General features: G+C 44.0%; 1 protein-coding gene across 1 annotated transcript in view; it reads left to right on the top strand.

Moving 5' to 3' along the window:
- Window positions 1–21,516: 21,516 nt before the first annotated feature.
- Window positions 21,517–27,873, top strand: part of LOC121873469 (Kv channel-interacting protein 1-like) — a 31,084-nt gene continuing 24,727 nt past the window's right edge. The window contains exon 1 of the mRNA XM_042377052.1: window positions 21,517–22,463. The gene's annotated coding sequence lies outside the window, so the exon portion shown is untranslated. The remainder of the gene's footprint in view (window positions 22,464–27,873) is intronic.

The raw sequence follows: 27,873 nt of genomic DNA, 5'->3' as shown, positions 1-27,873 counted from the left end.
ACACACACACACACACACACACACACACACACACACACAGGTTATTATACAGGTATAAAGATCCAAATCCAAATTATGTTTGTTTGTAATTGTTGTCTCGTGGCCATAATAGGGGAGGGGTATGATGTTGTGGTGTGTGTTTGTAATTTTGTTCCCATCCCCACACCTCCACACCCCACACACCCCCACACCCCCACACCCCGACAGACACAGGGGTCATCAGTACTGACCTTTGACCTCAGCCGGTCTCACTAGGGTCTGGGTAATGTGAGCCTCTTCCCATCACCCGGGGAAATGATGGCGAATTCTGGTGAGACGGGGAGGGAGAGAGAGAGAGAGAGGGAGAGAGAGAGAGAGAGAGAAGGAAGAGAGGAGAGAGAGAGAGAGAGAGAGAGAGAGAGAGAGAGAGAGAGGTTTATCTATGTGTTTACGGTTTGGGATACATACATACATACCTACATAAATACATACATACATACATACACATACATACATACATACATATAAAAGATAGGTTGATAGACAAACAGACAGACATAAAAAGATTATGAAATAGAGAGAATATATACTCTCTCCACCAATCAACCACACAAACTTCACAAACTTCCACTAAGCTTAACCTCCACCAAGCTTTACCTTCACCAAGCTTAACCTCCACCAAGGTCACGCTCCACCAAGGTCACCCTCTCATTAATGTCAACCTCCACTTCCAACTACCTTCATGAGTGGTTGGAGGTCGACCTGAAGAATTTTAATTGTATCAACTGTAGAGTTAACGCGACGAGTTGATGTTATTACAACTTGTATGTAAATGTGATTATTCCCTTACACACACACACACACACACACACACACACACACACAGTACTTATTACACTGTACACAAAAAACATATCACTCAATATTACCCAAAGTGAAAGTACCACAAAAATATTCCCTCTCGACACCTACTGGCTGACAGCGGCTGACACTAGCTGAAAGGTGGAGCATCCCTTATAGTACCAATCAGCTGATGTTGACTGTCATTATTCCCCACCACCAATAATATTCCCCATCAACAAAAACTATTCCCCAAACAAAGATAATATTTCCCCACCACCAATAAAATTTCCCCACCACCAATAATATTTCCATCTCCCTCGTGTGAAATATATTAAACAATACTTCTTACAAATTATATTATCAGATGAATAATATTTGACGCTGTGGTAATACAATATTCATAATCATTACTATATTAGGCTATATTAATTATGAGCCGAGTATAGGTCCAGGAATCATCGCCAACTTGGGATTGGTAATGAGGAATTCGCGTCACAGGAATGGTATGTAGGAAGTATGGGCGGATATTGGTGTGGGTGATGACGTACAGACAGACGTGTACATACATAAATACATACATACACACCACCTCCTCTCCTCCCTTATCCTCCACCTCACCTCTCTCTACTCTTGCCTCCCACATTCACCTCATTCCTCCTTCTCCTCACACCTCACACCTCCCTCCCACATCCCCATATCCTCACCTTACAAAATTTCTAAAAAACACAGAATATTTCCATTACACCAATAACAAAACACAAACACATCTTCGCTTACCGCTTGAGAGTCGACAGCCAGCAGGGTAGATCAGGTCAGCACCACACGCAGAGTAGGTCAAGTCTCTGAAACACACACTTAATGGTCATCAACAGAAGGAGTAGATCGTTAACTCAGACACAAACAGACTTAACACTGATCACCAACAGACAGACACAGAGAGGAAAGATAAAGGATTGAAAACTAATGTATATAATCTGAAGATGTAATGTGTGAGCTGATCAACAGATGGCGTTATAATGACACACTGTACATACATAAATACATACATACATACATACATACATACATACATATACAGACATAGGAAAGAATTTCAAGAAGGGGAGGAACAATAATAGTAAGAATAGGAGGAAGAAGTGGTAAAGGAGGAGGAAGAGGAGGAGAAGAAGGAGGAGGAGGAGAAGAAGAAGGAGGAGGAGGAGGAGGAGGAGGAGGAGGAGGAGGAGGAGAAAGAAATTGAAACCAGATCTTCTCCTCTCTCCTCGGTCGTTAACCTTAATAAGCTCCCCACGAGAGTAGATCCCCTCCCTCCCCTTCCTCTCCCCCTTCCCTTACCTGTCCTATTCCCTGCCTCTCCCTTCCCCTCCTTCTCTCCTCTCCTGCTCTCCCTCCCCTCTCCTCCTACTTCCCCTCCCTCCTCCTCCCTTGTCCTCTTCCCTTCTCCCTATCTCCTTCCCCCGCCCTCATCTCCCTATTCCAACATCTGACAACCACCACACTCTCCATCTACACACACACACACACACACCTGCTAGGCTTACAACATGGTAATTAGAACAGTAATTACCCAGGTAAGTGTGTTTGCCAGGTAAGGCTGGTTCAATTCCCGCTACTGTACCTGCAAGACTTATATTGTTCTATCATACTCAAGAAGATTTATCATTAACTCTGTTGTTGAATCTCCTTAAATGGACAATAACAACAACAATAATAATAACAAGAAAAGCAAAACAACAACAACAACGACGACGACGAAAACAATAACAACAACAACAACAACAACATCACCATCACCACCACCACCACCAACACCACCAACACCACCACCAACAACAACAACAACAATAACAACAACACCAACACCACTCACATCAACAACAACAAAAACACTTAAATATTCACATAACACAAAAAAAAAAAAATATTCCACCAAGAGAAAAACCTGTAAAACATAATACCAAAAATTAATGTTTAAAAATATACATAAAATACCACACAGAACAAAATATATATATATGTATGAATATGTATGAGTTACCTGTCAATGTGTATTAAACTAAAAAAAAAATACAGTGCATATAAATACTGCCCCCCAAAAATGTATATTATATTTAATAAATGTCGAGTCAGATGTTATTTTTGTGCAGGGAAAAAAAATATTATAAAGAATTTTATATTTTGTGCAGGGAAAAATAATATATTACAGGGAATTTTGTACAGAGATTCTTCCCTACTCGGTTTGGTAATGTTAAGAGATTAAAAAAAAGACGTTGCTTTCTAGATAATAAAAAGGTTGAATGTTGACTCCTGACATTTTAACACGATAAATGTGAAATGTTGACTGCTATAATATTTAACAGATAATGTTATATATTTCGTGTTAGTTTAATAAAATGTTAAATGTGGAAAGTTAGAATGTAAAATGTTGGGTTATTTTTGTTTTTGTTTTAGAGGAAATGTTAGATAGATAGATAGATAAATGGATAGGTAGATAGATAGATAGATAGATAGATAGATAGATAGATAGAGAGAGATAGATAGATGGTGGATGGGTGGAGAGAGAGAGAGAGAGAGAGAGCAGTTGGTGTGAGTCTCTTTAATTACGGGTGACCAGGTGAGAGAGTCTACCTTACTGGGTGGTGGTGGAGAGTAAGAGAGGAGAGTAATGAAGTAGACGTGAAGTAAGAGTAAATAGAGAGGAGAGATGGGAGAGGGAGATTTTACACAAGGGTCTGAGGCTGTAGGGATCAGGTGACGATGCTGGAGGGAGAGTGAGAGGAGAGAGAGGAGGCGAGAGGGAGGGAGAAAGGGAGAGGGAGCGTGAGTGTGTGAGGACAGTTGAGAGAGAAAGAGAGAGAGAGGAGAGTGGGGAAGAAGAATGGAAAGTGAGAGGGAAAAGAGGGAGGGGTGGGAGACGATCAACAGAGTGGTCTGGGGAGAGGGGAGTTGGAGGAGGGAAAAGTGAGGGAGAAAGTAGGGAGAGTGGGGAGTAGGGAGAATATGGGTGAGGAGAGGAAAATCTCCCCCCTCTAGTGGTCTTTCTCTACAAGTTCCTTCTCCTTCATGTCCTTCATTTCCATCTTCGTTCTTTTTTATCTTCTTCTCCTGCCATCATTCTTTTCTCTCCCTATCTCACCTTCGCGTCTTATCTCAGTAGGAAGAAAAGGTCTCTCACTTTCTCTCTTTGATCTCTCTCTCCTCTTCTCTAACTAACCTAACTAACCTAACTATCCTAACCTAACCTAACTAACCTAACTAAGTAGAACACAATAAGTTAAACAGAAGACAGACAGACAGACAGACAGACAGACAGACAGACAGACAGACAGACAGACACAAGACAGAGACACCCCCAACACCTGTCATTTTACATAGACACACCTCATATATCACCCCCCTCTCCCCTCACCTGTCAGCCGGGACTACACAGGGTAATGTGTGGGGAAGTAAAATGCTAAGCCACGTCCCTTCCGCGTGAATAAGGTTGACGTTTATTATTGTGTATGTTTGTGTATCGTATGTACTGTTGGTTTATTGATATGACTACTACTGCTACTACTACACTAACTACTACTACTACTGCTACTACTACTACGACTACTACTACTACTGGTAATACTAATTAATAATAATAATATAACAATAATAATAATATGAGAGTAGAAGTAAAACAAACCATTGTATCAGGTCAACACATTGTCACATCTTGAAAAATCATGAAGATAAAAGACCAACGAGACACAATAACAACAATAAAAACAAACACTATCCCTCCCCACCCTCCCCTCCCTCCTCACCCTCCCCCTCCCTCACCCCTCCACCCTCCCCCCTCCCTCCTCCCTCACTCCTCCCCTCACCCCTCTCCCCCCTCCCTCCCCTCCCTCCTCACCCCTCCCCTCCCCCCTCTCACCCCTCTCCCTCCCTCCTCACACGACACAATGGAGCCACCAATGACTTTTTTGTTGTTGTTGTTGTTGGAAACGAAATTGAGTTATTGAGTTCTGACACACACACATACACATACACACACACACACACACACACACACACACACACACATGCACACACACACACACACACACACACACCCATACACATATACACACACACCACACGCACACACACACACACACACACATGCACATACACACATACACACACACACACACACACACACACACACACACACACACACACACGAGCCTCCATAAATATTTTAAAGGCTTAAACTTATGTAAAAAACGCAGAATATTTATCCCTAAATTAAAAACAGCTAAAAAATAAGAGAAACTTATTTAAAAAAATGACTTTTTCCTAAAGTCAAAATTTTCCCCCAAAATCTTTCTTTTCCCTGGAAACTCAAAATTGCCTAAAATTAAGAAAATATTTGTCCACAAACTTAAAATACTTCTAAAAGATAAGATATAAAACACATCAAAATTTCTTACAAATAAAAATAAAAATTACGAAAGTTTTTATAAAGAAAAAGGAAAAATATAAAACCATTTTATATTAAAATAAAAAACATAAAATTTCTAAAAACAAAGAAACAAATTTTATACAAACAAAAGGGGGAAATCACGTCTTAGTTCTTAATAAAAAAAAAATCTTAAAATTTTCGAAAAAAATACACCAAATTTCTTTCAAAACAAAGAAAAAACACATTAATTTATTTTCATTTAAATCAATAAAAAACCAAATTCTCCCAACAAAACGGTTAAATAACTGATTTATTTCACCGCTAAACATTAAAACGTTTGGTAGTGTTACTTAAACATTCCCATACGTCTCCCCTAAGTCTTCTTTTTAACTCTTAAATGATTAAATTCAGCGGCGGGGGCCATCAATTCCCTAGAGGTGGGGTGGGGAGAGAAGAAAAGGGTGGAGGGGGAGAGAGAGAGAGAGAGAGCAGAGGAAAGGGAAAATGAAAAGAAAGGGTGGAAGGAAGAGAGAGAAATAGATGGATATTACAGAAGAAAAGAGGAAAAGAAGAGAAGGAGTGATGGAGAGAGACACAGACAGACAGACAGACAGACCACACCCTACCCTACAACACACACACCTCCATAACACATCAGTACCCCCTCCCCCTACCCTCTGGTAAACGCCAAAAATAAACTGAATATTCAGAGAGTCCGGCTACAGTAAACACCCGTTCTCCATTTTCATTAGCATAATAAATAAATTAACCCAAGTATATCCACCAACTTATATAACAAGACGATAATTTTACCACCAATTTATATAGTCTTCTGTAAATTATGTATATATATATAAATTACATAAATGTATATAAATTAAAAATAATATTAATCGCTCATATGTAATAATTGAAGACTATAAATTGACTATTTAAGGAGACCAAACTATCAATTAAATAATGAAGGTTTAATTACATGTATGTGGGGGTTATTCTGGCCAATCAGAGAAGAGAGTAGTGACAATGAACCAATCAGAGAAGTGACTCGTAACAATGGGCCAATCAGATAACAGACTAGTGACAATGAACCAAACAGGGAAGAGACCAATGACAATAAGCCATTCAGAGAAGTGACTTGTGACACTGAACCAATCAGAGAAGAGACTAGTGACGATGAACCCAATCAGAGAAGAGACTAGTGACAATGAACCAATCAGAGAAGAGACTAGTGACAATGAACCAATCAGAGAAAAGACTAGTGACAATGAACCAAACAGAGAAGAGACTAGTGACAATGAACCAATCAGAGAGGTGACTAGTGACAATGAACCAATCAGAGAAGAGACTAGTGACACTGAACCAATCGGAGAAGAAACTAATTACAATGAGCCAATCAGAGAAGAGATTAGTGACAATGAACCAATCAGAGAGCACCGGTTTGTTTAAATGCATCACACCCACTAATAGGGAATAATTCTGTATAATTCCAATGAAATACAGAATAATTCCTGAGAGAGAGAGAGAGAGAGAGAGAGATATGATAGGAATAGAAATCAATAACTTCCTAAACACTAATATTTCAATAAGACCGTGTGGTACTGTGGGTAGAGTCCCAGGGATCCGTCAGCAAAGTGCTGTGGGTAGAGTCAGGACCGTGTGAGTACTGTGGAAGTGGGAGTCCAGGATCCGATGGCAGTGCTGTAGGTAGAGAGTCAGGACCCGTGTGGTGCTGTGGGTGGGGAGTCAGGACCCGTGTGAGTACTGTGGGTAGAGTCCCAGGACCCGTGTGTGTGGTGCTGTGGGTGAGTCAGGACCCGTGTGGTGCTGGGTAGGGTCAGGACACGTGTGTGCTGTGTGGGGTGGGGTCAGGACCGTGTGGTGCTGTGGTAGAGGCAGGGACCCGTGTGGTACTGTGGGTGAGAGGCAGGGACCGTGTGGTGCTGTGGGGTAAGTCAGGACCCGTGGGTGCTGTGGGTAGGTCCAGGACTGAAGTGTGGTGCTGTGGGTGGGGAGTCAGGACCCGTGGTGCTGGGGTAGAGTGGGACCGTGTGGTGCTGTGGGTAGGCAGGGAACAAGTGTGTGCTGTGGGTAGAGTCAGGACCCGTGGTGCTGTGGGGTGGGGGTCGGGACCCGTGTGGTGCTGTGGGTGGGAGTCCAGGACCGTGTGGTGCTGTGGGTGGGGGGGACCCGTGTGGTGCTGTGGGGCTGAGGCAGGATGTGTGTTACTGTGCGTGGAGTCAGGACCCGTGTGGTGCTGTGGTGGGGCAGGACCCGTGTGGTGCTGTAGGTGAGGTCCAGGACCGTGTGGTACTGTGGGTAAGTCAGGACCCGTGTGCTGTGGTGGGGAGTCCAGGGACCATGTGAGCCATGGAGGTAGGTCAGGACCCGTGTGGTACTGTGGGTAGAGGTCAGGATCCCGTGTGGTGCTGTGTGGGTGGGGTCAGGGACCCGTGTGGTACTGTGAGTAGAGTCAGGATCCGTGTGGTGCTGTGTGGGTAGAGGCAGGACCCGTGTGGTACTGTGGTGGAGGCAGGACCCGTGTGGTACTGTGGGTGGGGAATGGGACCCGTGTGGTACTGTGGGGTGGGGTCGGGATCCGTGTGGTGCTGTGGGGTGGGGTGGGACCCGTGTGGTGCTATGAGTGGGGGTCAGGATCAATGTAGTGCTGTGGGTGGAGTCAGGATCCGTGGTACTGTGGGTGGGGGTCGGATCGTGTGGTGCTGTGGTGAGGCAGGGCCGTGTGCTGTAGAGTAGAGCAGGACCGTGTGGTACTGTGGAGGTGGGGTCTGGGGATCCGTGTGGTGCTGTAGGTGGGGAGTCAGGATCCGTGTGAGTGCTGTGGGTGGGGAGTCCCAGGATCGTGTAGTGCTGTGGGGTGGGGTGGGATCCGTGGTGCTGTGGGTAGAGGTCAGGATAAGTGTAAGTGCTGTGGGTAGAGGCAGGACCCGTGTGGTGCTGTGAGTGGGGTCAGGGACCCGTGTGGTGCTGTGTGGTGGGGGCCCGGGACCCGTGTGGTACTGTGGTGAGAGCCCAGGACCCGTGTAGTACTGTAGGTGGGGAATTCAGGGACCCGTCTGTGAGCATAGGTGATCAGGATCGTGTAGTGCTGTGAGTGAGGTCAGGATCCGTGTGGTGCTGTAGGTAGAGTCCAGGACCCGTGTGGTACTGTGGGTAGAGTCAGGTTGTGTGGTACTGGCAGAGTGAGAGTCCCGGGATCGTGTTCTACTGTGGGTGAGAGTCTGGGAATCCGTGTGTGCTGTGAGTGAGGCAGGACCGTGTAGTGCTGTGGGTAGAGTCAGGGACCCGTGTGGTACTGTAGGTGAGGTCAGGACCCGTGTGGTGCTGTGGGTGAGAGTCCAGGGACCCGTGTGTGGTACTGTGGGTAGAAACAGGACCGTAGTACTGGTGGGGGTCAGGATGTGTGGTGCTGTAGAGTGAGAGCAGGACCCGTGTGGTACTGTGGGTGAGGTCAGGGACCCGTGTGGTGCACCCAGGTAGAGGCAGGACCCGTGTGGTGCTGTGGGTAGAGTCAGGACCCGTGTGGTACTGTGGTGGGGGCAGGACCCGTGTGGTACTGTGGGTAGAGTCAGGATCAGAAGTGTAGTGCTGTGGGGTGGGGAGTCCAGGATCCGTGTAGTGCTGTGGGTAGAGAGGCAGGACCGTGTGAGTACTGTGGAGTGGGGTCAGGACCCGTGTGGTACTGTGGGTGGGGAGTCCCAGGATCCGTGTGAGTGCTGTGGGTGAGTCAGGACATGGTGCTGTAGGTGGAGTCCATGGGATCCGTGTGGTGCTGTGGGGTAGAGGTCAGGATCCATGTGGTGCTGTGGTAGAGGCAGGACCCGTGTGGTGCTGTGGGTAAGAGGCAGGACCCGTGCTTCACTATGGGTAGAGTCAGGACCCGTGTGTACTGTAGGTAGAGTCAGGATCCGTGTGGTGCTGTAGGTAGAGTCAGGACCCGTGTGCACTGTGGTAGAGTCAGGATCCGTGTAACATGGTGGAGTCAGGACCCGTGTGGTACTGTAGGTAGAATGGGATCAAGTGTGAGTGCTGTGGGGTAGAGTCAGGATCCGTAGTGCTGTGGGTAGAGCCAGGACCCGTGTAGTACCTGGGTGAGTCAGGACCCGTGTAGTACTGTAGGTGGGGTCAGGACCCGTGTGGTACTGTAGGTAGAGTCAGGGACCCCGTGTGGTACTGTGGGTAGAGTCAGGATCGTGTGGTGCTGTGGAGTAGAGTCAGGATCCGTGTAGTGCTGTGGGGTAGAGAGAGTCCCAGGATCCGTGTGGTGCTGTAGGTGTGGGACCCGTGTGGTACTGTGGGTGAGTCAGGACCCGTGTAGTACTGTGGGTAGAGTCAGGACCCGTGTAGTGCTGTGGGCGAGAGTCAGGACCCGTGTGGTACTGTAGGTAGAGTCAGGACCCGTGTAATTACTGTAGGTAGAGGTCAGGATCACGTGTGAGTGCTGTAGGTAGAGAGGCAGGACCCGTGTGGTACTGTAGGTGGGGAGTCAGGATCCGTGTAGTGCTGTAGGTAGAGTCAGAGATCCATGCAGTGCTGTAGGTAGAGGCAGGACCCGTGTCTGGTACTGTAGGTAGAGTGGGACCCGTGTAGTACTGGCAAGTGGGGAGTCCCAGGATCCATGTAGTGCTGTAGGTGGGAGTCAGGATCCGTGTAGTGCTGTAGGTGGGGAATGGGGACCCGTGTGTGGTACTGTGTGGAGTAGAGTCAGGATCGTGAGTGCTGTGGTAGAGTAGATCCGTATAGTGCTGTACAACCTAACACCCGGCGCCTCTTACCTTGTCAACTACAGGTAATGTGGCCCCTGAGAGTTAATTAACAAGTTATACCTGGTTCTAATGGGCAGAAGAAAAAGAGAGAGAGAGAGAGAGAGCCATTGGTAACCATAAAGGGATTGTTTACGTCTATAATAGCTCCCTGAATGATAAGAAATAATCCTTTATGGATCTTCAAACACACACACACACACACACACACACACACACACAGTATAGTAATCCATCAGAGGAAAAATACTGAAGTGATAAAAATACCGAGAATTAATCCGGGGGAAAAAACTGTGGATATAAAAATCTGGCTGATCACTGGTATAGAAATTCTCCATTAGGAAATTACGATTCATTTTTCCTCCTAAACTAAGTGATGAGGAGACGTTACGAGGATGATTGGTGCTTCCTGTGACACTCACTCACTCACACACACACACACACAACACACACACACACACACACACACACACACACACACACACACCTGCAACAGTTAAAAGTAATTTACTTTATTGGTTTATGTATGTGTGTGTGTGTGTGTGTGTGTGTGTGTGTGTGTGTGTGGGTGTGTGTGTGTGTGTGTGTGTGTGTGTGTGTGTGTGTGTGTGTGGGTGTGAGTGTGTGTGTGTGTGTGTGTGTGTGTGTGTGGGTGTGTGTGTGTGTGTGTAAATCACAGTATCGTTGTGAAATAAATTCTTTTGTGTCGTCATTGTTCGCGACGTTTTGAAAGGGTTAAAAGCAATTAAATAAAACTCTTTATTCTATGAAAACATTGTATTTTTTACCTGAGTTGAGGTGAACAATATAAGTCAGTACTCTGTGTGTGTGTGTGTGTGTGTGTGTGTGTGTGTGTGTGTGTGACTCGCTGTGGAAAAATTTTTCTGGCTCTGCTGAACAAGGCAATTTTGATTACCTGCGACAATTGAAGGTAATATTTACTTTATTAGTGTATGTATGTATGTATGTATGTATGTATGTATGTATGTATGTATTGTATGTATGTATGTATGTTCCCTCACCATCTTTCCTACACAGCCCCTCACAACCTCTCCTAAGCCTTACCTCCACCATAAGCCTATACTTTACCTGGCCACCATAACAAACACGTAAAAATTCCCATTAATGTACAGGTGAGAGAGGCAGGTGAGTCTTACCTTCCCGCAGCTTAGACTATTTTTATCTTAAAGTTTACAAACAAAACACAAAAACCCGAAATATGTGGTGTTTTTTCTCAATGTGTGTTCAGTTATTTTGTTGGTTACTAAAGAATTTGAAGGATTTATTTGTTTTATTTTTAGTTGTTTGGAAGTTTTAATATTTTGAAACTTTTAAAGAATATTGTTAGTTTTCCAGAGATAAATGAACATGGCAATTATAATATTTTGCCAGATTCAAAACTAAAATTCCAAAAGGTTTAAAATTCCAACTTTTTTCTATTAAAATACGAATTAAAAGTATCTTGCGAAATTAGTAAAATATTATTAAATTTGAGATATTTTATAAAAGGATGAAATTCTCATAGGTGAATGATGAAATGGCTTCAGTCTTAATAATAATAATAATAATAATAAATATATAATAATAAGTAAAGGTTAAGTTACCACCCTGAAGGTTATATACACAGGAATTTTTAATACCAGACAAAAAAATCAACAAACACCACAGATACGCTCTTGATTATTCTAACTAAATTCTTTATCATCTGCAATAAAATACATTAATAAAACAATTTGAAGGATCAAAATTTATTTAATTATTTTTATGAATATCAAGGGAGAATAAACCCGCGAATAAAGTAGAGTTTTAATGAAGAAATCGATGATGGCAACTAATGTCACCTCTGGTAACCCCCGAGCAAGAGTTGACAGATAGTAAATATTAGGATTTTTTTTCTAAAGACGTATTATTTAAGATTGAATAAATATAATGTATATTCCTTGGGGGTGTTTAATGGTGGAATATAAATTATAGAGCTTTATATAAGGTATAATAGTTATATATATATATATATATATATATATATATATATATATATATATATATATATATATATATATATATATATATATATATATATATACATATATATTTGTTATAACATTATACTACAGTTATAGGAACTCCAGCTTATATAAAAATAACTTGAATATAATTTCCTAAATTGTATAAGAATAATGGTAGTAATAATGGTGATAGTGATTGTGGTAATACTGTAATGATGATGGTAATGATGGTGGTAGTAGTAATTGTGTCGATACTGTATTGGTGGTAGTTGTGGTAGTGGTAGTAGTCACATCGATATTGTAAGAGTTTTAGTAGTTGTGGTAGGAAAAATATTTAGTCCAATGTAATACTGTAGTAGTAGTAGTAGCGGTGATGGTGGTGGTAGTAGCAGTAGTAATTGTGGTAGTAGTCATAGCTCTTAACAATATGAGTGTAGCATTTAGCGAACAACCCCCACCCACTTAATCCCCCCTCAATCCTCCCTCCCTCCATCCCTCTCCCCAGCCCTCTTAATCCTTTTCCCTCCCCTTCCTCCAGTCCCTCCCAACCCCTTCTCCCCCCCTCACCCCACTCCCCAACCCTCTCAATCACCTCCCCTCACCCTCCACTCAATCCCTACCCCCCTCCTCACCCCATCCCCTACCCCCCTCTCCCACTCAATCCCCTACCCCCCCTTCTGCTAGCCCTCATTCTGCATTCCGTATTACAAGGCCGGCAATGCACACCCCTTCGTGAACCAACAACATGAGTATTTAATGAACACTCAGACCTGTATTCACTGCCTCCTAGTGAGATGTGAGATATGGAGAGAGAGAGAGAGAGAGAGAAAAAGACCCCAACATACATAATAACCATCACTATCCATCTGTCTGTCTGTCTGTCTGTCTGTCCTCAACACACACATACAACAACTTGACTGAACTATCGTTCCCCCCAATACCAAACGACTCAATACCCTTCTCTTTAATGATCTACTTCACGTGTTGTTGTCATTATTCACTGCCTCCACTCACCAACCTGCCAATCACAACCCATGGATATATGTCCTCCCTCTTTCCTATTGGTTGACTATCAATTAAGCATTTCTATTGAGAGGTTTTCGTTTCTCCTCTGGTTGTTGGTGTTGTTTTTTTGTTGCTGTTTTTTAGTGGGCTTTTAAGTGGGTGTTTTTTCTTGTTTTGTTTTAATTGGTGTTTTAGTGGGTTTTTTGAGGTTTGGATGGAATGAGTTATTTTTTTTATGTATGAATTGACATGTAAACACACACACACACACATACAACACACACACACACACACACACACACACACACACACACACACACACACACACACACACACACACACACACACACACACACACACGTTTCTCCTCCTTAATGAAGTCAATTAACACTATGCTAACCACTCATTCATGCTCAGCAACATGCACACAACATAAATGCATACATACATACATACATACATACATACATACATACATACATCGTAGATAATTCGAATACTCCATCAAGACAGGGATACACATTTATACATAATACATAAGATACGTAAATTTCAACACGCCTGGGGTTACATATCTATACATTCACACACATATATATACACAACAAACAGTGAAACTTCCATATAACGGATTTTTCTCCTCATATAATCCGTTATGGAGGGTTTCACATCTAATGGACCCTCGATATAACGGAATTTCCTATATATAATCCATTAAGTAGAAGTTTCACATATAACGGAACCCTCCATATAGCGGACTTTCCTATATATATTTCGTTAAGTAGAAGTTTCACATATAACGGAACCCTCCATATAGCGGAATTTCCTATACATAGTCCGCTAAATAGAGATATCACTGTGGACAATAGATACAGGATACAATTCTCCCGTCGGTAGATACAAACAGCGGGTCAGGGCGGAGATGGGTGCTGAATAGGTGATAATTTGGGTGAGTGATGAGAGGGGAGTGAGAGGGGGAGGAGGGAGGGGAGGGAGGGAGGGGGAGAAGAGGAAGGAAAATGAAGGAAGTGGGGAGGAGGGAAGGGTGAGGCGGGAAGGGTGAGCATGGAATAGGAAAAGGATGGGAGAGGAGGAGGGAGAGAGAAAGGGCTAGGATGGAGGAGGGAGGGAGGGGAGGGAGGGGAGAGGAGTGCATGGGGAAGGAGGAAGGAAAAGAGGTGGATGGTAGAGGAGGTGAGGGAGAGAGGAAGAGGAGAGAGGAAATGGGAAGGAGAGGGATAGAAAGTTGGGTAGAAAGGGAGAGAGTGGGGGGTGAAGGAAAGGGAAGGGGAAGGGAAGGGAGAGACAAACAGACGGACAATAAAATAGTGAGAAAAAGACAAATTGAAAAGAGAGAGACAAAGAGAAGGAGAAGAGAGAGAGAGATACTCCCTACACCTCAGGTTAAATCACACAATATAACCCTAACATAATGACCCTGACACTCTCTCTCACTTCATCAAATAATCGTAAGTTTAATCTTCCTCACCTGGCCGCCTGAGAGACTCACTACAGTCACAGGGCAATATGAGCGCCATGACAGTGTTGTAGGAACCTGTGAGAAAATCCAGCTTTGTGTCGTAGTTTAAGTACATAAGATACGTTCTCACAACACCAGTTAGGAGGAAAATTTGACGTAGACAAACTAACCTAACCTAATCTAACCTAACCTAACCTAACCTAACCTAGCCTAACCTAACCTATCTTAACCTAAACTAACCTAACCTAACCTAACCTAAACCTAACCCAACCTTTGAGAATGAAGTCCCGTGTTCAGCCTCACTAGGGGTCAAAGTAGACTCTTGACCAAGTAGCCTCGTCAGATAGGTCACGATCAGGGCTGTGACAAAGGGGGCTGGTGAGAGAGAGAGAGAGAGAGAGAGAGAGAGAGAGGTCATTAATGTCACCTAAAGCTACTCTCCATCTCTCAGACTCCAGCGTTGCAAAACCACAGTTGCAATTGGATGGTATTGAAAACCGGTTCAGGGCAATCTCTCTCTTTCTCTCTCTTCATCTTCTCCTCCTCCCCTTCTCTTCCATCTCTCTGTCCCCTTCCCTTTCTCCCCACCTCCTCTTCTCTTTCTCTCTCTCCTCCCCTTCTTCCCCTCTATCTCTCCCTCTCATCCGTATCATTTTCATATCTTCCTCGCCATCTGTCTTTCCCTCTCTTTCCCTTGCATCACTATTTACTCCCTAACTCTCTTGTGTGGTGGGGGTGGTGGTAGAGAGAGGAGATGGTGGGGGTGGTGATGGTGTAGGGGGCACTGGAGAGAGAGCGGTAAGAGTCAAACAAGAGCAACAGACACCTACGCATCATAAACACACACACACACACATACACACACACACACAGACACACACACACACACACACCACAGCAAATATTTGAGAGCTAAACACAAGCGTAAGGCAACACGACGCTGCCTGGTCGATACACACCCGGGTATAGCGTCAACATGTAAACACCGCCGCTATAAACGACATGAACCCCCGGAACAAAAACAAATGAAAAGCATAGATGCTATGATCCCTTACTTTTTGTAAATAAAGTGTGGGTTGCTTTTTGTTAGGGTTGTTGTTGTGGTAATGGGAGAACATCGTCTCTCCAACATTTTCTCTAACATCCAATATCTCCAAACATCTGTCTCCAACACTCCAACATCTCTCTCCAACATCAAAGAGACACACCATCTCTCTCTCTCTCTCTCTCAACATCTCGTGTCAGTACCTGGTGTTTAAGGTGCCAGGTAACCAATTAAGCAGCAGGTGTTGCCATCTTGGGTCCTACCAGTACAAACAATTATCAAGTCTGGCAACACTACACTACCTTACACTGCTGACTAATTACCTGTTCGCTCATAACAAGGCACAACTCATTAGCTGATGGTTGGTAATTGTTATTGGTTATTATTATTATTATTATTATTATTATTATTATTATTATTATTATTATTGTTATTGTTATTATTAATATTATTATTATTATTATTGTTATTGTTATTGTTATTATTGTTATTATTGTTATTGCTATTGTTATTGTTATTATTGTTAATATTATTATTATTATTATTATCATTATTATTATTATTATTACTAAATAGCCCTAAATCGTATAAATACTATTTCTTACTCTCTAACTTACAATATTTCTCTATGTTATCTCTCATCACCTCTCCTTCACTATGAGAGAAATACCTGTGTGAGATAAAAATTTTGTTCATTATCTAATATGCTGTAAGGGAATAAACACACACACCTTTGATGTCAATGAGAGAGAGAGAGAGAGTCTGTGTGTGAAAAAGAGTCAAAGATAACGAGAGAGAGAGATAGTAAGAGAGATAGAAGAGAAAGAGAGAGAGAGAGAGAGTAACAAACCGGCGCGACACTAGGATTGGCTCACAGCGTATATAAAGAGGATAGAGCTACACTGTGATAGGTTGACAGTGTTAATAAAGAGGATGGCGCGATGCTGTGATTGGCCGTGTACACCAGAGAAGGGGCCCCTAAGTGAGCCTAACACCCAGCCATTGTTTACACTGTGATCAGCTGATTGGGCGCCTCGAGTAAAATGACCAAGAATGAGAGAGAGAGAGAGAGAGAGTCACACACACACACACACACACACACACACACACACACACTCCACAACACAACCCAGACAAAACACACCGGAACATAACCCTGAAAGTCAACCCGGATGACACCCTAAGACACGAGGGATTAACTTAACCCGGAAATATGACCACAAACTCGGAGTTATTAGAGAGACTTAAACCTTTATGGTGGAGAGTGAGCGTCTGGGGGAGTGGGAGGAGTGGAGAGAGAGTGGGGAGGAGTGGGAGTGGTGGAGAGTGGGGAGAGTGGTGGAAGGATGGGGAAGAAAGGAGAGAGGGAATGCCGGCAGAATAATACTGTGTCAGAGAGAGAAAGAGAGAGAGAGAGAGAGAGAGATAAACCAAGGGGAATACAGATAGATAGAGGTAATAAAGAGGGGAAGAGAGGGAAGGGTAAAAAATATTCGCCATAAAAGAAGATAGATAGAAGAATAAAGAAGAGAAGAGAGAAAAAATACAAAGAAAACGAAAGAAAAAACAGGAAGAGAAAGCGATAACACCAAGAACAGAAAATGGAAGATGGGAATAAGAAAGAAAATGTGATAAAGAAGAAGGTAGACCACAAAATATCCTACCCCCCATCCCTCCCCTTCCCCTAGCCCCCACCCGTCCCCCCAGCCCCCACCTCCCCTGACCTCCCCCTCCCCCAGCTAACCCCTCCCCTAGCTCCCAGCCCCCACCCTCCCCTAGCCCCTCCCCCTCCCCCCAGCCCCCACCCCTCCCCTAGCCCCTCCCCACCCCCCCAGCCCCCGACCCCTCCCCCCACCTACCTACACCTGCTGATGGGCCAATATGCAGTAGAGGTGAGATGTGAGGACGTGGGTTCGATATTTACCTGTGGGGTGTCCATCGAAAATAAGGTGTTGAGGGGGAGGAGGTGATGGGTTCTGGTAACACTGCAGGGGTTTAGAGGAGCCAGTGTTGATCTTATTCTGGTAACACTGCATAGTCTTAGAAAATTCAATATCTTGTGTTGTGATTTTTTTGGGTGGTGGTAACACTGATGCCGTTCACATACATACATACATACATACATACATACATACATACATACATACACACTCACTCACACACACACACACACACACACACTAATTATTCATCTTATTAATAGCTGATTTGCATATTGATGAATGCATTTACCTTGTTCTTCCCCCAAGTGATGTGACTGACTAACTGGTTACGCTAGGCTAGGCAAGGCTAGGCTAGGTTACGTTCGGCTACGCTAGGTTAGGCTAGGTTAGACTAGGTATCCCGTTTATTAATTATTGAGACACAACACGCACACACATCACGGCTCAGGACCAAATGTAACCCCAAAATATAACCCATAACAAAATCTTTCCGTCATACTTTACCTATGAAATATATATACGGTATTATGGCTATGGTTATATAATGTATATACACCTTCCTAAAATTATATTATACTTTGGCTATACATAAATAGTTTGGTTATAAGAATACCATATATAGAATCTGTCTGTCTGTCTGTCTGTCCTTCTTCTTCCTCTCTCTCTCTCTTTCTCGTCTCATTCTCTCTTTCTTCACTATTCCAATGCATCATTCTCTCTCCTTCCTCTCCCTTCTATTTCCCCCCTGTCTCATTTTCTTTACAACCTCTCTCTCTCTCTCTCTCTCTCTCTCTCTCTCTCTCTCAAAGACGGCCTCAACACAGCCCCGCCGGAAACTACCGTAAAAGGTCTTTCTTATCGTGAGAGTGCAACTACCGTTTGACCCTGACACAAAGTGAGAGAGAGAGAGAGAGAGGCTGAAGAAGAAATAAGAGAATAAGAGAGAAAGAGAGAAAGAGAGGGAGGGAGAAAGGTAGTAGAGGAAATAATGGAGACAGAGGGAGATGAAAAAGAGGTAAAGTACAAGAGAATAATGGAAAAGAAGAGGAAACTTAATAAAGGAATCGAGTGGAGGAAATCAAGGAAGATCGATCACGAATTTATGCAAAACGGATTTATGCAACGCGGATTTATGCAAAACGGATTTATGCAACGCGGATTTATGCAACACGGATTTATGCAACGCGGATTTATGCAACACGGATTTATGCAACGCGGATTTATGCAAAACGGATTTATGCAACACGGATTTATGCAACACGGATTTATGCAACACGGGTTTTGATATATTTCCGTAGGAGTTTCTTTAAAGGTTCAGTTCATCCTCAAAAGCTTTTATTTCAAACATGACGACATCCTCAAAGACATCACACACACACACACATACACACACACACACACACACACACACACACACACACACACAGAGCTATTGTAAACGGTTAATACCAATATATCTGTTTCTGTCACTCTGGCTCAAGACACAGCAATACTCAGGAGTGTAATCGAGCGAGGAGCAACGATAACAAGGGAGAGACAGGAAACATGAGTTGAATTCTTGGAGAGGGAGGTAGGAGAGGGGAGAGGGGGGTAGGAGAGGGGAGAGGGGGGGTAGGAGGAGAGGGAGGATAAAAGGGGAGAAGAAGGGGAGGAAAAAGGTGGATGAGAAAGAGGGGAAATGGGTGAGGGAAAGAAGTAGGAACTAGGGAGGAGGGGTGAGGGAAAGAAGTAGGAACTAGGGAGGAGGGGTGAGGGAAAGAAGTAGGAACTAGGGAGGAGGGGTGAGGGAAAGAAGTAGGAACTAGGGGGGAGGGGTGAGGAAAGAGGAACAGGGGGAGGAGAAAAAAGTGATTCACATGGGAGAAGTGAGATATGTTTATCTCTTCCTCTCTTCACTCTCTGTATCTCTCTCTTTATCTATTTTCTCGTTTTACTTTCTTTTCTTTTTGGTGTACAGTGGAACATGGGAAGGGAGTTAGGTGTGGAGAGAATAATAATAATAAGAAGAAGAAGAATAATAAGGAGAAGGAGAAGAAGAAAGAAAAGGAAAAGAAGAAAGAATAATAATAAGAATAAGAATAAGAATAACAATAACAATAAGAAGAAGAAGAAGAAGAAGAAGAAGAAGAAGAAGAAGAAGAAGAAGAGGAAGAGATAAGCAGACAGGTCAAGAGTGGTCAAAATAATGGTCACTATCAGGTCTTTCCATTAAGCTGATTGGACGCAGTTGACCTCGCTCTCTCTGATACCATTATGGCTATTAATTGCTATTTTATTGCTATTATCTGCTATTTTATTGTGTTGCTATTTTATAACAGACAGATTTAGGGACAAACAGACAGACAGATATAGACGCAAACAGACAAAAAGAGAGACAGACAGACAGAGAGAGACAGACAGACAGACAGATAACTACCTACCATGAGCCACCTGACAATCATTAGAGGTCAAAGTTGTTAAGATCAGGACCAACCACTTTACTCCCAGAGGACGACCCGATAATGTGGGTCTCTCTCTCTCTCTCTCTCCTTTATCTTACAATATTCTGGTATGAAAAAGAGCAAGTGAAGTGGATAAGATGTTGATGAGTGTATGAGAGGGAAGGGAGAGTGAAGGAGAGGAGAATAAATGAGAGGGAAGAGGGAAGGAGAGTGAATGAGAGGGAGAGATATAGAGAGTTATTGAACAAAGAGAGGAGAAAGAAAGGTGAGTGAGTGAGAGGAAAAGAAAGGAAGAAGAAGAGAAGAATAGGAGGAGTGGGAGGGAAAGGGGAAGGGAAAGTAAGGTACAGAGAGAGAGAGAGAGAGAGAGAGAGAGAGAGAGAGAGAGAGAGAGAGAGAGAGATGTTACCACTCCCAGAGACCAAGGAATATGGCATTCTTGTGTTACGTTAACCTATCTATCTATCTATCTTTATTGTCTGTCTGTGTTCTAAATGCCTCTGTATATTCATCTGCTCATCTACATCACACACACACACACACACACACACACACACACACACACACACACACACACACACACGGAAGTAATATGGAAATTGTTACTATTAAATCACATTGATATAATCCCCCAACTAAAACCTTTATTGTGAGTAATACTTTAAATCATCCCTATTATCCTATTAGTTATATATATATGTTCTATTAGTTGCTATTTATGTGTTCTATTATTTGCTATTTATGTATGTTGTGTTGACATTTTTATTTACATTCAAATTAAAGAAAAAATGTTATGGAAGTGTCTGAGTTGTGTCTCGTGTGTGTGTGTGTGTGTGTGTGTGTGTAACAGAGAGAGAGAGAGAGAGAGAGAGAGAGAGAGAGAGAGAGTAACTCCCTCCACATAACGTCAATCCCACGACCGTCGACGATGAAGAAAAAAAAAATTATATATCCTCAAGTAACTTAATTTACATACGACTGAGTGGCTGTTAATTCAGATTCACATCACATCAAAACCTGATTTTCTCCTCTGATTTCCTTTCCCGATTTTATGTCTAACGTAAAATTGGAAGGCAAAAATTAGATGAGGCTTAATTTGCATGAGTCCCGATATGGTAATTGAGTGTTGCGGTATATCGAGTGGTTCTAGTAATTGGTATGGTAAGAGATTCCTTTGGCCAATAAAGGTGAAAATCGGGTCATCTTTGGGTTTTTTCTGGTCTGATAGATAGATAGATAGATAGATAGATGGATAGATGGGGGTTAGGGAAGTGGTGGTAAGGGAGGTTAGGGATTTGGGGATGAGATAAGGAGAAGGGAGAGTCGGGAAGGGAGAGTGGGAAAGGGAAGGGAAGGGGAGAGTGGGAAGGAAAGGGTGGGGGAGAGGGGAAGGAAGTGGGGAGAGGGAAGGGAAGGGAGGAGGAGGAGAGAGGAAGAGTGTATCAATAATTTCGAAAAAAAAAACTTCTTTGATGTAAAAATTTTGAAAGTATTATTAAAAATATTTCTCATTCCCATAACATTTCGTTCATTATCTGTGTCTAATAAATATTTTTCTCTTGTTTTCAGATACACCAGAGAGAGTAGTGAAGATGTGAGCGATATATAGAGAAGCAAACATCCATATCAAGTGACAATAATGTGAATGATAAAAGAAAAAAATATATATTTAATCTATGATGAAACAAAATGAATAACAATGAAACAATTAATCAACAAGAGACAAATAAAAAAACAACAAAAACAATGAGTGAATTGGTGAGAAAATAACTGTACTTTTTTTGTTTGTGTGAAAAAAATTTTATGTTGAAAATTAGTGAATGAAATTTTTTTGGACGAATTTAAAAGAATAACAGACGATATTTTGTGATTTTTTATATTATTATTGTTGTTGTGTGTGTGAGTGTTAGTTATGGTGACTGGTTCTTGACTACCATAACTACCACCTTCTCCGCCGGTAAGATATCATCATGAACTACCAGTATTACCACAACTACTACCACAATTACTACAACTACTAGCTCGATTGTGACGTCATCCTACCACCACCCTCTACTACTACTACCATTCGTCTCACACTACCACCACTACCACTATCGTCAGACCACAACCACAACCATCATCACTACCACCACTTATAGCTACTTCTAACACTTTCCATATCTACCACTATTACCACCATCGTCACCATAACCACCACTACCACAATCAAAACAATCATAACCACAACCTGACCATCACTACAATCACCTAACCCCCCCCACACAACACACACCATCTAACCAAAATGTACGGAATGGTGGGCGGCGGAGGGGTGGTGGGGGGCGGCGGAGGGGGCGGTTCTAGGAGTGGAGGCGGCGGCACCAGGTCGAGCACCAGACGCGCCACCCAATACAGGTCAGGACCAACCCCTCACCACCACCACGCGCCCACGGGAAGCATGGTTCGCACACCTGCTCCTCTACCGTCGACTCCTCTCCTTCATCAAGCAAGCGTGGACAGGTGTCAAATTTGGCTCAGGTAAGTTGATAATAATTTAAATTTATTATTTTTTTGCAGAAATTTCAAAGTATTTTGTTTTTAGTCTTTAAAAAGATTAAATTTGAATGTTTTTGTTTATTTTTAAGTTAGAAATTTAGGGTTTGTGTGGATGATAGTGTAGTGGAATGATAGTGTATTGGGTATAGTGTAGATGATAGTGTATAAACAATGTGATAGGGTAGAGTCACGAATATTTATCGCCGCCATTTGTAATTCTCCTTAATGAAGATAAGTGTAATTGGTGTTTAATGGCCAATTTGAGTCGTGCTACAGTAATTGGTAAGTGATTTGCACTAATGACACCTTTAATTGTAGGGAGAGAGTGATGGGGTAGAGGGTAGGGAGGAAGGAAGGGGATGGGAGGAAGGGGAAAGGGGAGGGAAGAAGGGGAAAGAGATAGCGAGAATGGAGGAAAGGGGGAGGAGGGGATGGCTGGGAGGAAGGTGGGAGGAGAGTAAGGAAAGAGAAGGGGAGCTAAGGGGAAGAGAAAAGAGGGAAGGGAGGGGGGGGAGGTGGAAGGGGTAGGAGAGAAGGGAGGGAACAGAGGGAGGGAAGGTAATACAGGGTTGGTTAATATAGTGTGATGAAAATTGTTAATAGTTTGTCGAATACCTTGAAGGAGTTGATTATTATTAATTATTATTATTATTATTATTATTATTTGAGGAGGGTGGTGGAGGGAGGACAGTAGTGGTAGTGGTGGTGGTTAGTGGTGTGGCTGAGATAAGTGGCCGTTATCACCACATATTACTGCATGACGATAGAGCGATAATTAAGAGACGTCCGTTTCTCTCAGGTAGATAGTGGGGAGGGGGGGGAGAGGAGGGGTGGGGAGGGGAGAGTGGAGGGGGGAGGGAGAGATGGGTGAGGTAGAGGAGGGGGGGGTGAGAGGAAGGAGGGGGGTGAGGGTAAGGAGGGGGGTGAGGGGAAGCAGGGAGGGTGAGGGTAGAGGAGGGGTGAGGGGAGAGGAGGTGAGGGAGAGAGAGAGAGAGAGAGAAAAAGAACCATTACCCTTTAGAACTGAGACTCATTAGCAGTGACACCCATTAAACCAGGGGCCCTGGGGGACAGACCAGGGGCCCACAGACCAGGGGCCCAACAGACCAGGGGCCCAACAGACCAGGGGCCCAACAGACCAGGGGCCCAACAGACCAGGGGCCCAACAAACTAAGAGCCCAACAGACCAGGGGCCCAACAGACCAGGGGCCCAACAAACCAGGGGCCCAACAAACTATCGCTTCCTGATGTTGATAAGTGAATGAGGGGCCATTAAGAGAGACGATTACTTATTGACGGTCCTGTCGATTACTGCCCCTGTGTGTGAGAGAGAGAGAGAGAGAGAGAGAGAGAGAGAGAGAGAGAGAGAGAGAGAGAGAGAGAGAGAGATAACGAAAGTAAGATAGATAGAATGAGAGGAATAAGGAAAGAGAACGAGGATGAAAGGAAATGAAATGAGAGAGAGAGAGAGAGAGAGAGAGAGAGAGAGAGAGAGAGAGAGAGAGAGAGAGAGAGAGAGAGATTTCAGCAGATAAGAGTCTAATATAGGGTGTTATTGCATCAGATATTGCAATGTTGATAAGAATTAATTTGTTTTTCTACTCAGATGAAAATAGATTGTTGAAGAGAGATGGTTATTGTTGCAGAGGTGGTAATAGTGTGTTGCCAGAGATGATTAATGTTGCATATATAGTAATAGTTTCTTGCAAGAGATTGTTATTGTTGCAGAGATGGAAATAGTGTTTCCAGAGATGGATGTAACGTTGCAAGACATGAATATTGTTGCAGAATAAGATAATGTTGCAAGAAAGGAGAATATGTTGTTGCAGGGAATACTAATGGACAGATTTGGTTGCAACATTATGGCGATAAATTTTCTTGCAAGACTATGACTAAATATTTCGTTGCAAGTATATGGTTATAAATCTCGTTGCAAGAATATGGCAAGATAATTCGTTGCAAATCTATAACTAGGCATTTTATTACAAGATTGTCTAAGTATTTCCTTGCAAATATATGGCAAGAATGACTGAATATTTAATTGCAAAACATAGCCTCATAATACATTGCAAGAATAATAATGTCAACCTGTAATGTCTCACACAGTATTTCCTTAAACATTTTCACACACGCTGACACATTTCATTGCAATATCCTGATGACCACATATTTGGTTGCAAGAAAAAGTCATTGCAACAGAGTAACTGATGAGAGAGAGGTGAGAGACGAATTATCTCACGTAGGGAAAAGTTTCTCTTTCATGCATTTGTAATGAAGGAGGCGTGAGGGTAGATGAAGGGTAGATGGAGGGTAGATGGAGGGTAGATGGAGGGTAGATGGAGGGTTGATGGAGGGTAGATGGAGGGTAGATGGAGGGTTGGAGGGTAGATGGAGGGTAGATGGAGGGTTGATGGAGGGTAGATGGAGGTAGATGAGGGTAGATGGAGGGTAGATGGAGGGTTGATGGAGGGTAGATGGAGGGTAGATGGAGGGTTGGAGGGTAGATGAAGGGTAGATGGAGGGTTGATGGAGGGTAGATGGAGGTAGATGGAGGGTAGATGGAGGGTTGGAGGGTAGACGGAGGTAGATGTAGGGTAGATGGAGGGTAGATGAGGGGTTGATGGAGGGTAGATGGAGGGGTTGATGGAGGGTAGATGGAGGGTTGATGGAGGGTAGATGGAGGGTAGATGAGGGTTGATGGAGGGTAGATGGAGGGTAGATGGAGGGTAGATGGAGGTTGATGGAGGGTACATGGATGGTTGATGGAGGGTAGATGGAGGGGTAGATGGAGAGGTAGATGGAGGGTTGATGGAGGGTTGATGGAGGGTAGATGAGGGGTTGATGGAGGGTAGATGGAGGGGTAGATGGAGAGGGTAGATGGAGGGTTGATGGAGGGTAGATGGAGGGTGATGGAGGGTAGATGGAGGGTTGAGGGTAGACGGAGGGTAGATGTGGGGTAGATGGAGGGTAGATGGAGGGTTGATGGAGGGTAGATGGAGGGTTGATGGAGGGTAGATGGAGGGTTGATGGAGGGTAGATGGAGGGTAGATGGAGGAGATGGAGGGTTGATGGAGGGTAGATGGAGGGTAGATGGAGGTAGATGGAGGGTAGATGAGGGTAGATGGAGGGTAGATGGAGGGTAGATGGAGAGGGTAGATGGAGGGTTGATGGAGGGTTGATGGAGGGTAGATGGAGGTTGATGGAGGGTAGATGGAGGGTAGATGGAGAGGGTAGATGGAGGGTTGATGGAGGGTAGATGGAGGGTAGATGAAGGTAGATGAGGGTAGATGGAGGGTAGATGGAGGTAGATGGAGGGTAGATGGAGGGGTTGAGGTAGATGGAGGGTAGATGTAGGTAGATGGAGGGTAGATGGAGGGTTGATGGAGGGTAGATGGAGGGTTGATGGAGGTAGATGGAGGTTGATGGAGGGTAGATGGAGGGTAGAGAGAGGTTGATGGAGGGTAGATGGAGGGTAGATGGAGGGTAGAGTGGAGGGTTGATGGAGGTACATGGATGGTTGATGGAGGGTAGATGGAGGGGTAGATGGAGGTAGATGAAGGGTAGATGGAGGGTTGATGGAGGGTAGGATGGAGGTTGATAGAGGGTAGATGGAGGGTAGATGGAGGGTAGATGGAGGGTAGATGGAGGGTTGATGGAGGGTAGATGGAGGTTGATGGAGGGTAGATGAGGGTAGATGGAGGGTAGATGGAGGTTGGTGGAGGGTTGATGGAGGGTTGATGGAGGGTTGATGGAGGGTAGATGGAGGGCTGATGGAGCCTCTCTCCTCCATTCTCATCCTCCTCCTCTCTTCCTCCCCCACTGTCCTCCTCCTCCTCCTCCTCCTCTCCTCCTCCTCCTCCACCCACCTCCTCCTCTTAAGGTACTAGTCTTTGTCTCTTTACAGAATTTGCTTGGAGGTTAAAATAATTAATCTCTCTTCCATATTAGACGATGAAATTAAAAAATCTTCAAATAAACCATCACAAACTAGTAGTACAAACAAACATACATAATAATTTAGTAATGGTTGCCGCCTCGAAATCGAGGATGGACGGTCCAAGGGCCACCTAGGCGTGAATTTGTTTAAGGTGTAGAAGCTGTCGCCAACACAACAACCACATCCTAAGTTAACGAATTGCATGACCCAGTGTCAAGGAATAGTCCGAGAAGACCGGACATACAACTGCACTGGCTAACCATTACCCCGGAACACGATCCGCAAATTCAACATCCAGGTCCCCAATTACTGCTGGGTAGACAGAGACAAATGGTGTAAAGAACTTGCCCATTGTTTCACCCAGCCAGGGGATCGAACCTGGGTCCACCTGCTTATGAGGCGAGCATGCTGACCATTACATACATACATACATACATACATACATACATATCTGAAGACAACATATATATATATATATATATATATATATATATATATATATATATATATATATATATATATATATATATATATATATATATATATGTATAAGTATACAGTATATCTAATAGCTTGTTTTATGTCATCAATGGCGTCGATTTAATCAGCCAAATGAAATGAGTATATAAACTGTGTGTGTGTGTGTGTGTGTGTGTGTGTGTGTGTGTGTGTGTGTGTGTGTGTGTATACATGGGCTTTGTGTGTGTGTGTGTCTGTGAAGGGCTTTGAGTGTTTGTGTTCCCTTCCTCTCTTTCTCTCCTGCTCACCTCAACTCTCCCCATCTCCTCTCACCCCTATTACTCCTCTCCTTCCCTTCTCACTCTTCCTCCCTCACCTCTTCCCACTAAATGAGGACCATCAACGTTCGATACAGACAGACTAAGGAGGCGGCCTGGTGTTTACACTGGGCGAGGGGAAGTGAGGGGAGAGTGAGAGGAGAGTGAGGGGGGAGAGGGGAGAGTGAGAGGGAGAGGAGAGGGAGAGTGAGGGGGGAGAGTGAGAGGGGAGTAAGAGGGAGAGGAGAGGGAAGTGAGAGGAGTGAGGGGGAGAGGAGAGGGGAGAGGAGGGGAGAGGAGAGGTGAGAGGAGGGGAGTGAGGGAAGTGGAGAGGGAGAGGAGGGGAGAGGAGAGGAGAGAGGGGAGAGAGAGAGGGGTGAGGGGAGAGGAGAGGGAGAGAGGGGAGAGTGAGAGGGGAGTAAGAGGGAGAGGAGGAGGGAGAGGAGGGGAGAGGAGGAGAGGAGGGAGAGTGAGGGGGAGGGGTGAGGGGAGAGGAGGGGGAGAGGAGAGGAGGAGGGGAAAGGGGAGAGTGAGAGGAAGTGAGGGAAATACAGTGTAGTCTGGGTGATAGATCTTGTGTCCTTGACTCTGAGTGGAGAGACGGAGGATGGAAGGAAGGAAGGAAGGAGAAAGAGGAAAGAAGGGGGGGAGAGGACGATGGGAAAAGGGTAGAAGGGTA

Source organism: Homarus americanus, unplaced genomic scaffold (genome assembly GCF_018991925.1).
Source record: "Homarus americanus isolate GMGI-L3 unplaced genomic scaffold, GMGI_Hamer_2.0 scaffold39797, whole genome shotgun sequence".
Classification (NCBI taxonomy): Eukaryota; Metazoa; Arthropoda; class Malacostraca; order Decapoda; family Nephropidae; genus Homarus; species Homarus americanus.
Note: the sequence above shows the minus strand (reverse complement) of the source record. Positions and strands in the feature narration are given on the sequence as shown.